Source organism: Ahaetulla prasina, chromosome 1 (genome assembly GCF_028640845.1).
Source record: "Ahaetulla prasina isolate Xishuangbanna chromosome 1, ASM2864084v1, whole genome shotgun sequence".
NCBI classification, from domain to species: domain Eukaryota; kingdom Metazoa; phylum Chordata; class Lepidosauria; order Squamata; family Colubridae; genus Ahaetulla; species Ahaetulla prasina.
The window spans coordinates 145,800,177-145,810,950 of NC_080539.1; the positions used below are offsets into that span (position 1 = coordinate 145,800,177).

Consider the following 10,774-nt stretch of genomic DNA (forward strand, 5'->3'; position numbering starts at 1 on the left):
ACCTTGTACATGTTTGACAAACAAATAAATAAAAAATAATAATAAATAAATAAAATAAACATTGGATAGATGGGCTCCACAACCAATGGCTAGAAAACATGGCAGATTTGTGGGGTTCTTGGTGCTCTCTGAGCTTGATTGTTTCCTTGTACATCTTTCACTACCAAACTAGATAATATCATCAGTGAAAATGGTCATCATCATCAGTGCACTTCCTACTTGGGTAAAGAAACATCTGCAAGAAAACAACCAAGTTCAGAGAGCACCAAGGACTCCACAGGTCAACCCTGAGCTACAAATATTCTCACTGATTGATACATGGCAGATGTATCTTAAAAGATGTTTCCTCCAAAACCTTCCTACAATCTATCATTTATCTCATGGGCAGATTAAATATTTTATAAAGCAAAATCTTTTGATTTATAGAGCTAGATATGTCAATATAACTTTAAAAAATGAAATATTTCACATATTCTGCTGCCCTTCCTGCCAACCTTTCCCATTTACATCTAATCTGGATTAAGATGATGAACCTTGTCTTCTGAAATGCTTGTAAAATATTTGCTTGGCTTATTTTAAATCTTGTATAACTCATCACCAACATTGTGATCATTAGCATCAAGCGTGGCTGGATGTGATCATGTCTAAGATAGGTAAGCCAGTGGAAGGAAATTTACTGTTTTATGTTGATGACAGACATTCACTGAATTAGACATAAGCTAATTCCCAAGCATTAGAAGAATTCACTTTGCTAGCATGAGTCCTATTTCTGTAGAGTCAAATCCAATTTTGCATACTTACTGCATGTGTATATATATGTACTATGGGAAGATTAAGGATGTGGTATTATGGCCAAATCCCAGATAACAGGAGCAGCTCTACTATTAAGCAGAAGGAATGGCTCAAATCTAAAGCAAAATATTTGTTATTTAACTTGCTGCTGTTGTAAATTTACTTCCAGAAAGACATAAAGGCACCTGAGGATTATTCTGCTTCAAGTAATACACTTACATGACCAGCTTTGAGTATTATCCACTTTGAATTAGAAGAAAGGGTACTAAGTGCCATTATCTCAAGCTGTTGTAATAGTATGTGAGAAAAGCCTTGGGAGACAGGAGGAAGAGCGACAACCTAGGCAAACTCTGAAAAAATGGTCAGGATGGAAGAAGTATCTCAGAAGGGGCCCTCCCAAGTTTTCTAACTAGGTAAGCGAGGGGGAATGTACTTTCAGAGGTTTCAAGGTTCTGTTACTCAAAGTAATATTAGTACTCATGGTTGGTGGTTCTTTTCTGGATTTCTTGACTGAAGAAGGGTCTCCTACTTGAGCAGACGGTTGGATTATAAAACCTCCAAAGTCCCTTCCAACTCTATTATGCTGGACTTCCTCAAGAGCTGCTATTCCAGCGTTGATGGCAGGTGAGATCAAGGATGGTGACATAAGCAGTATTGCATATCAAAACACAGGCCACACCTCTTTGCTATTTGCAAACTGGTGTGGCCCACATCTCCCAAAAATATAGAAGAGATGAGACTCTGCTTACATTCTGCCAGCAAAAGCAGTGAGGACCTGCAAATGGCACCACACTGTCCACACTGCCACAACCTGTACATTTCATTGAATGATGAACTACTTCGCCCCCTGTCCTAAATGGTTAGACTGTACTGCCACAAGCAGCATGGCATACATTACATTCTGCACTTAAGGTGATCAAATTACGGTGGCTGCCGAAGCTTTCCATAGGTCAGCTTCTGCAAGGATATTGGAGCTGGATCATGTTCCCACTAAAAATTAAGACAGTCCCTTTGATAGAATATAATAATTGGCTTCCTCTTTATGAGAAGGTAAAGGTAAAGATTCCCCTCACACATACATGCTAGTCATTGCCGACTCTAGGGGGCGGTGCTCATCTCCGTTTCAAAGCCGAAGAGCCAGCGCTATCCGAAGACGTCTCCGTGGTCATGTGGCTGGCATGACTCAACACCAAAGGTGCACGGAACGCTGTTACCTTCCCACCAGAGGTGGTCCCTATTTTTTCTACTTGCATTTTTAAGTGCTTTCGAAACTGCTAGGTTGGCAGAAGCTGGGACAAGTAACGGGAGCTCACCCCGTTACACGGCAGCACTAGGGATTTGAACCGCTGAGCTGCCGACCTTTCGATCGACAAGCTCAACATCCTAGCCCCTGAGCCACCGTGTCCCTTCTTTATGAGAAACAAAGGGCTAATTTTATTTCCAAGCAGTAAGAGATCATGAGAGAGAATTCCCATTGGTTCACCAGGGGAAAGAAGAAGACCTGATGTTTCTCTGAGTCTTGTACAAATTACCAACTAAAGGAGACAATGAAATAGAATGTCCACACCACTGACGCACTCTAAACTTTGAGAGACAAATAAACTCTATGTAAGCCTGAAGGACAACATATATTTATCCAGTCCTTACCTAATTTGCAAAAAGGTAAGGAATTATTACCTAAACATTGAAACTGTTCATTCTAGAAGAAGGATGGACCTGGTGTATTGATATTAATAGTCATATCTAAAAACACAGTCTTGGAGAAAACGTCATGCAGACAAAGAGCTGTGTTATGCAGTCAATATTAGTTTAGAAATATTTCAAATACAGATAGTCCTTGATTTAGAGCTGGTCATTTAGTTCAAAGTTACACTGGACCTCCCAATAGGTACTTACAACCTGGTTCTGAAGTTCTGATGGCCAGACACTATCTGCGATCACATGACCTCATGTTGGACACTCAACAACCAACTATTTGCAGCATCCCACAGTCATATGACCACGTTTTAGGATGCTTTTGGTAAAAAAAAACCTGTCATTTATTTCTGGATGTTGGCAAAAACAGCCCATAGAATAGAATAGAATAGAATAGAATAGAATAGAATAGAATAGAATAGAATAGAATAGAATAGAATAGAATAGAATAGAATAGAATAGAATAGAATTTTATTGGCCAAGTGTGATTGGACACACAAGGAATTTGTCTTGGTGCATATGCTCTCAGTGTACATAAAAGAAAAGATACGTTCATCAAGGTACAACATTTACAACACAATTGATGATCAATATATCAATGTAAATCATAAGGATTGCCAGCAACAAGTTATAGTCATACAGTCATAAGTGGAAAGAGATTAGTGATGGGAACTATGAAACGATTAATAGTAGTGCAGATTCAGTAAATAGTCTGACAGTGTTGAGGGAATTATTTGTTTAGCAGAGTGATGGCCTTCGGGAAAAAACTGTTCTTGTGTCTAGTTGTTCTGGTGTGCAGTGCTCTATAGCGTCGTTTTGAGGGTAGGAGTTGAAACAGTTTATGTCCAGGATGCGAGGGATCTGCAAATATTTTCACGGCCCTATTCTTGATTCATGCAGTATACAGGTCCTCAATGGAAGGCAGGACCTGTATACTGCACGAATAGTGCAGTATAGTGAACCATAGTGAACCATTGGTTGCATTAATGACTGCATCATTTGTTTTGGTAGTCATAAAGGGACAGGTGACTTGTTTTAAAACCATGATGCTCCATTGCCATTGTAAGTCAAAAACTACCTGTATTTAAATCCAGCAGCATTAATGGCATGGAACGCTCTAATTGCCATGCCACAATCCAAAGATGAAGTTGGTGTTAAAATGCAGAGTGTAACATGCTACAATGTTCACCACAAGTTACCTACCGGCATTTTCCCTTGCAACAGTCCAAGCTGAAATTAGCAAAGGAGAGAAGGGTTCAGCAAGTGTAGATACAAACCAAGAATTCATGCTTGGTATTCCCCAGGGGAGTTCCATTTCTGCACTACAGCCAAATCAAATCTACTGTGATGTTAGACTTTCTGTCTTCAAGCAATGAATCCCACCAGCGATGACCAAACATGCAAATGCAAGTTACTCTTCCTACTGCAAGGAAAAGGCAGGTAGCTGATAGCCAGTTGGTACTTTCAGATCATGCCTGAAAGGGCCAGTTATGTACGGCCAACATGACACAGTTTCAGGGACAGTTGAAACACACTGATTTTTCACTTTAATCTGCCCAAATCTTGAAAAAATATTTTTTTTTAAAAATACAAGACCATCATGCATTGTACCCACTTGGTTCACTGAAGCTGAAAAAGTGGGAGAAAAAAACATACCATATTTTTCAGAGTATAAGATGCACTCCCCCCCCAAAAGAGGCTGAAAATTTGGTGCATCTTGTACTCCAAATGTAGCCTCGTTCACACACCGGCCCCCACCCTTCGGCCTCTGCACATCCTCTTCCTGGCTGCAGAGTTTGCCACAGATAATGGCTTGTAATTTTGGGCTCCGCCCCTTGCGTTTTCAGCCTCCAAATGCTCCATTTGAGAGCCATTCAAGGCTGCGGGGATCACCAAAGCACATTGTTGCCGATCGCTGCCTCCGCACATCTTGTTTTCAGGCAGCAATCAGTAGCGATGTGCTTTGGCACTCCCTGCAGCCTTGAACGGCTCTCAAATGGAGAGTTTGGTGGCTGAAAATGTGAGGTGTGGAGCCCAAAATGGCAACTGGGAACAGCTGCTGCCTTATCTTACCGCTTCCGTGCTTCGCCTTCTTTACTCACTGGAGCTCCCTCCAACGATCATCTGTGCTTTTGAAGCTGCTTAGCAGCACCAACGAGGGAGCTCACAACCAGCGAACTAATGTGCTGAAACTGACTAGGCTAAGGACGCTAGCCAGATGAATGCCCGGTAGGCAGAGGCAGATTTTTTTTCCCTATTTTTGTCCCCAAAAACTAAGGTGCATCTTATACTCCGAAAAATATGGTAGTCCTAGGTTGTTTTTTTAAAGAGTTATGACAGTGAAAAATTATGAAATTATAATAGATCAAATCCAGATTTTTATCAATAGAGGCCCTCGAGGCAGAGATCCTGTAGCATTTAGAAGTCCATATTTTGAATGAATTAAAACCAAAAGAATGATCGTTAAACTTACAAATGGTGAAAACTGTTGAGAACAAAAACTTCTTTCAAAAGAAGAACACAGTACAGGAAATCCATGGGGCCATTTTATAAAACAGCTTCTCTTGGACAGATGCCAAGGCTTGGACTCTTACCAAGAAAAGTGTTAATTAATTCCTGTGCAACTGTTTAGTGGCCGTTTGAGGGTGTTTCTTTAAACTGTTCTTTTTAATATTTAAAAACATTTCAGTTAATAGTGTGATCGCCTAAACAAGTCATTGGTTACTTCCTGAATTATAAATTCTGGTTGCTGTTGCCATAATTGGTTTTTTTTTTCAAAATCAATGGACTGGCTTCATCAAATTTTGAGATAAATTTAGATGGTTTGACACTTTAGCTTCTGCTAGGAATGTCTTTTACCAGTTCCAGTTTGAAGCAACAAACAAGAAGCTATTTCTCCCTCTCTAAGCAAAATGCAGGAAACATTTTATTTTTAGATAGTATATAAACAAGAAAGTGGGGGGAAATGTAATTGTAGAGTATAGACAGAGGAATGAAACCTGCATTTGTGTGTTTCATTCATTGAGAATGTACATGCCCATCTCTCTCTCTCTCTCTTTCTCAAAACCCCCCCCACACACACACACAGAGCAGTGGTGGGTTGCCCCCAGTTCGGTCCGGTTCTTGCGAACCGGTAGTAAAACCGGGGCAGGCTCCACCTACCCATCTGGATGTTGTTATAGACCATCTGTGCATGTGCAGAAGCTTGGCGGGCCCGATCCCATTGCGAACTGGTAGTAAAGATAAGTAGAACCCACCCCCGACACACACATATGCAAAACTACGTAACTGCTGTTCCATGCAGACTGCACAAGCATAAATCTAAATACTGTTACAGATAGTCCTCGACTTCTGACTATAATAGAGCCCCAAATTTTTCTTGCTAAGTGAGACATTCATTAAGTTAATTTTGTCCCATTTTTTTATTTCTTGCCAAAACTGTTAAGTGAATCACTGCACTTGTTAAGTTAGTAACACTGTTGTTAAATGAATCTTAGCTTCCCCATTAACTTTGCTGATCAGAAGGTCGCCAAAGGATATCACACGATCCCGGTACATCGCAACAGTCATAAATATGAGTCAGTTGCCAAGCGGCTGAATTTTGATCATGTGACCATGGGGATGGTCATAAATCACTTCTCTCAGTGCCGTTGTAATATCAAATGGTCACTAAATGAACCCGTTGTAAGTCAAAGATTGCCTGTATACAAAAATATGGAATAAAGAAATGGAAAATAGCCTTTGCCTCTTTTTTTTCACTCAAATGGACACGCTAAGACAATCTCAAATAGTCAGATCATATATAAACGTCCCGGAAAATGCACCATGCATACAGTATGTTTTCTGGTAAAAGAGATGAGGTTAAATATTCATTGATTTTATGCATTCACACACATACCTAGGGAGCGAGGCAGACTTGCTATGTTTCAGTAGATAAAAACTGAATCAAAGAGGGAACTCAATCCCTTTGCTATGAACCTAGACTCTTGCAACGCATGTTACCCGGGGCTACTGTTAAAAAGTAGCCAGAAACGTCCGCTGGTACAGAATGTGATCCCATGGGTAAGTTTGTGCTCCCAAAGAAAACCACTGCTGTGCAAGTTGCATTGGGTGCCAGTTGGCTTCCAAATCCAATTCAAGGTGATGATTATGACCTTTAAAGCTCTACATGGCATGGGGCCAGGTTAGCTACGCAACCTGGCCCCATGTCACATTATATTGATTTCTACCACCCAGTCAGGCAGGGAAGGTATGTTGCAGACCCCATCAGTTAAAGAACTCTAATGGCAGGGTCCAGGAAGAGAGCCTTATCTGCCATTGCTCCCACCCTGTGGAATATTCTCCCCCCCCCACCAAGGTGAGGCAGCCCTCCCACCCTTCTGGCCTTCCAGAAAAGCGTGAAAACATGACTCTGCCGCTTTGCATGAGAAGCCCAGAAGAGTACACCGCCGTGGAGGTGGTTAGCAACCTGAAAGCCCTCTCTTTGCTTTTTAAACTAATTTTAACATTGTTTTTTAATTATCCTTGCCTCTTTTTAAATGTTAACTTTTGCATACTCTTTTTTATGTTTTAACATTTTATTGTATACCACCCAGAATCCCTTGGTTGTTATCTTGGAGACGTTTCATTATCTTGTGCTAGCATTGGTGATGTTACCCAGTTGGGTAATGAAACATCTGCAAGTAAACAACCAAGCTCAGGAGGCACCAAGGATCCAGTGGTGGGTTTCAGCAGGTTCTGACCAGTTCTGGAGAATCGGTAGCAGAAATTTTGAGTAGTTCAGAGAACCAGTAGTAAAAATTCTGACTGGCCCTGTCCCCGTCTATTCTCTGCCTCCCGAGTCCCAGCTGATCGGGAAGAAATGGGGATTTTGCAGTAATCTTCCCCTGGATTGGGGAGGGAATGGAGATTTTGCAGTATCCTTCCCCTGCCATGCCCACCAAGCCACACCCACAGAACTGGTAGTAAAAAAAATTGAAACCCACCACTGCAAGGGCCCCACAGTTCAACACTGAGCGACACATATACTTCTTTATGGATAAATAAATAAAACCTTTTGGATTCACAATGCAGACAGGAAAAGGATTGATAGGAACACTGGAGGCATAGTGTGAGTCACAGTCCCACTATTCATTGGTAGGATTCTAATCAAACCCTCTTCCTAACACTACCAGCTACATAGAACGGGGCAGGATGGTTCCCTACCACATTTTGGTGCTCACAGGGTGCGAATTTTTAATTGTTCCTATTTTTAAAATGATCACCTATTCCACCCATCACACTGGCCCTGATAAATGTTTCCTAATTAGATACATTTTGCTGAATTATAATGTATTTTTATTAAATATATTGGCTGCCCATTTTACCACAGGGACAGGTCTAAGGAAGATGAAATGCTTACTATCTTGTGTAAAAGAATATTGTGGAGTGAAGTTGTCACTGCTACACAATAATCATGCAAGACAGGTATACCTATGGTTGCCTCCAACTAATGGATAGAGACGTTTTTTTAAATCACATCTGTAGGAAAAAGTTATGGAGCTGCCCTTTCATCACATCATGGGAATTTCATTTAAGAATTAAGACGAATGGATAGGCACCCTTAGAATGCTTCCACCAAAGTTAAACATGCTGACAAACGGCAATATTATTCTACCATACTCATGTGTTTTAATTAGCCCTGGAGCTAGGCTACCCGGCAACATAATTTAGATTCAGCTGAAAACGCAACCCATCAAATCCCATGTATAAAAATAGGCTTAAAGCCCACAGCAGTTCAAGATGCAGATCCCAAATGCACTCTGAATATTCTGCATCCTTTTCATTAGACACTAAAGGATGTGCTAATCAAAGGAAGTCACTGCCACACATCCCCAATTTATGCTATTCCTCACAAGGAGGGCTTTTTTCATTGGCTCCTCTGCCTTTTTTCCACATAATTCTATTCTGCAGCAGGCATCGTTTAAGAAGCAAAAAATCAAATTTTTCCACCCATCAGGAGACCAAGGTTTTGGGGTTGTTGGTTTTTTTTAGAAAATACAAAACTGTATCCTGGAGTGAACGCTAGAATGCGTCAACAATCAGCAATCTATCTTTTCAAAAAGAAGACTTCAAATGCAACGGAGAGAGAATCAGCATGTTTCTATGGGAAACCGTCGTGAGTTTCAATAAGTTTTGCTTGTTACTTGAAAAGGATTCCTAGACAAATTCCTTGTGTGTCCAATCACACTTGGCCAATAAAATTTTATTCTATTCTATTCTATTCTATTCTATTCTATTCTATTCTATTCTATTCTATTCTAGATGAATTCAAATGAAAACTTTTTTATGGCTTCACTCGGTTTCTAACTTTGGCCTTAATAGGTCTGTAAATTGAATAAAGGAAGGGTGAATGAAGCAGTGCCGAATTACTTAATAAATGCAATGCTTTTCCATGATACAAAAAACTGTTTCTCCTTGCTTGCTTCACTAATAGATCTAGCGTTCAAATGTCTCAACAGAGATCTGCCCGTTAAACTCCTGATGGACTCTTGGGTAGCAGCTCAAAAGCTCCTCACATCCCATTGGTTTTAATTAAGCCCATCCATAGATAACACACCTACTGTGTTGTTGTTGTTGTTGTTTTTCTATCTCTGCCTTTAAATTTAAAAAAAGTCACTCAATGAAGAAACAGAAAAAGCACTTTAGACAACCTGCGTTTTCTTCTCATTGGGACCATGAGATAGATAGATAGATAGATGATAGATAGATAGATAGATAGATAGATAGATAGATAGATAGATAGATAGATAGATAGATAGATAGATAGATAGATTCTAGAAAAGAAAGACTTACTTACTTAATTAGATGTCAAGGCTGCAGAGCTGAGTGGAAGGCAGTCTGGCTCAGCTCTGGGCAAGGGAAAACAAAAATAATGTCTAAAGGAAAGCTGCTGCCCCTTTCCTCCCATTTATGGGAAGCTATTAATCTATATATAGAACCAATTGAAGAGCTCTCACAAACCAGAGATGGGTCTTTTAAGCAATAAACTATGACTTAGGTAAGTGGGGATGTCCTTGTTTCCCACCTTGGGGAAAGTCTCTGTTAGAGTGGAGAGAACTCCCAATATGTTCCTTTTGTTGAGGTACAGAAAATGTTGGCAATCGGCCTACTACACATATTAAATATTATATATATATACACACACACATATATATATATGAGATTATATGCATATAATCTCAGCGAAAGTATTTCTCAATTGTACATATCAAAAACTTGGGGCAGCTCTGATAACGATGAAAAAGACCAACTCCGGTCATTAAGTTTTGAAAATCTGATTAATGCGGAGGCAAGATTTCTCTCGTGCTCGGAGTTGTAAGCTGATCCTCCCCAAAGTCTCTTTAAGAGCTGCTTGGATTATTAAAAAAACATTCTTGCCATATGTTAAGTCACATCATCTAGGTTTTTTAAAAAACTGTGTGAACACAGGGAGAGATCAAGCCTGCCCAAGAGACCACTGCTCAGCTCTCGCTTCCGTCAGAGATGCCGAGCCTTCACTATTGCTTGCTTGAGGAAGCGCACTTTTTTCCTCATTTAAACCCAGCTGCTGTCAAAACAACAACTGAGGAACATGAAAGAGGAAACCACAGAATGAGAAAACAGCACCTAAGAGGATTTGGGTGAGCTAGTGACCAGTAGCAATAATATTGTAAGCCGCCTAGATTTACCATGTGGTAAGATGGGCGGCTAATAAATTTTGCAAATAAATTAATAAATAAAATAACAATGGAACAAACCATCTTCAATACTTCCAGTATCATAGTTCCAGTGGAGTCTTAAATGCAGGCAAAAAGCAGGGATGGAGAACATGTGACCCTGCTGATGTTGTGAAGAAGGCATCCGAGCATCTCTCATCCTTGGTCATATTGTTTGGGACATGTGGAATCCACATTGTGGATGTAACAGCTAAACATCATTTGGAAGCCAGCACTGCATTGTGGCTTAAATCCCAAACCCTAAATAGACATTTAGAAAGAAATGTAATTATAGTGCAGTCAAATGCCCATATATACAGTAGACAGTCTTACAACAGTTCATTTAGTGACCGTTTGAAGATACAATGTGACTTATGACTGTTTTTCACATTTACCACCATTGCAGCATCCCCGTTGTCATGTGATCAAAATTCAGATATTTGGCAACTGACTTATATTAATGATGGCTACGGTGTCCTGGGGTCATGTGATCACTTCTGGCAAGCAAACTCAATGGGGAAGCCAGATTTATTTAATAACCGTGTTACTGG

At 40.3% G+C, this 10,774-nt stretch overlaps 1 protein-coding gene across 1 annotated transcript in view; it reads right to left on the minus strand.

Annotated features, from left to right (window-relative positions):
- MYOM2 (myomesin 2) overlaps positions 1–9,424 on the minus strand; it is a 102,639-nt gene extending 93,215 nt beyond the window's left edge. The window contains exon 1 of the mRNA XM_058177426.1: positions 9,326–9,424. The gene's annotated coding sequence lies outside the window, so the exon portion shown is untranslated. The remainder of the gene's footprint in view (positions 1–9,325) is intronic.
- Between the last annotated feature and the right edge of the window lie 1,350 nt (positions 9,425–10,774).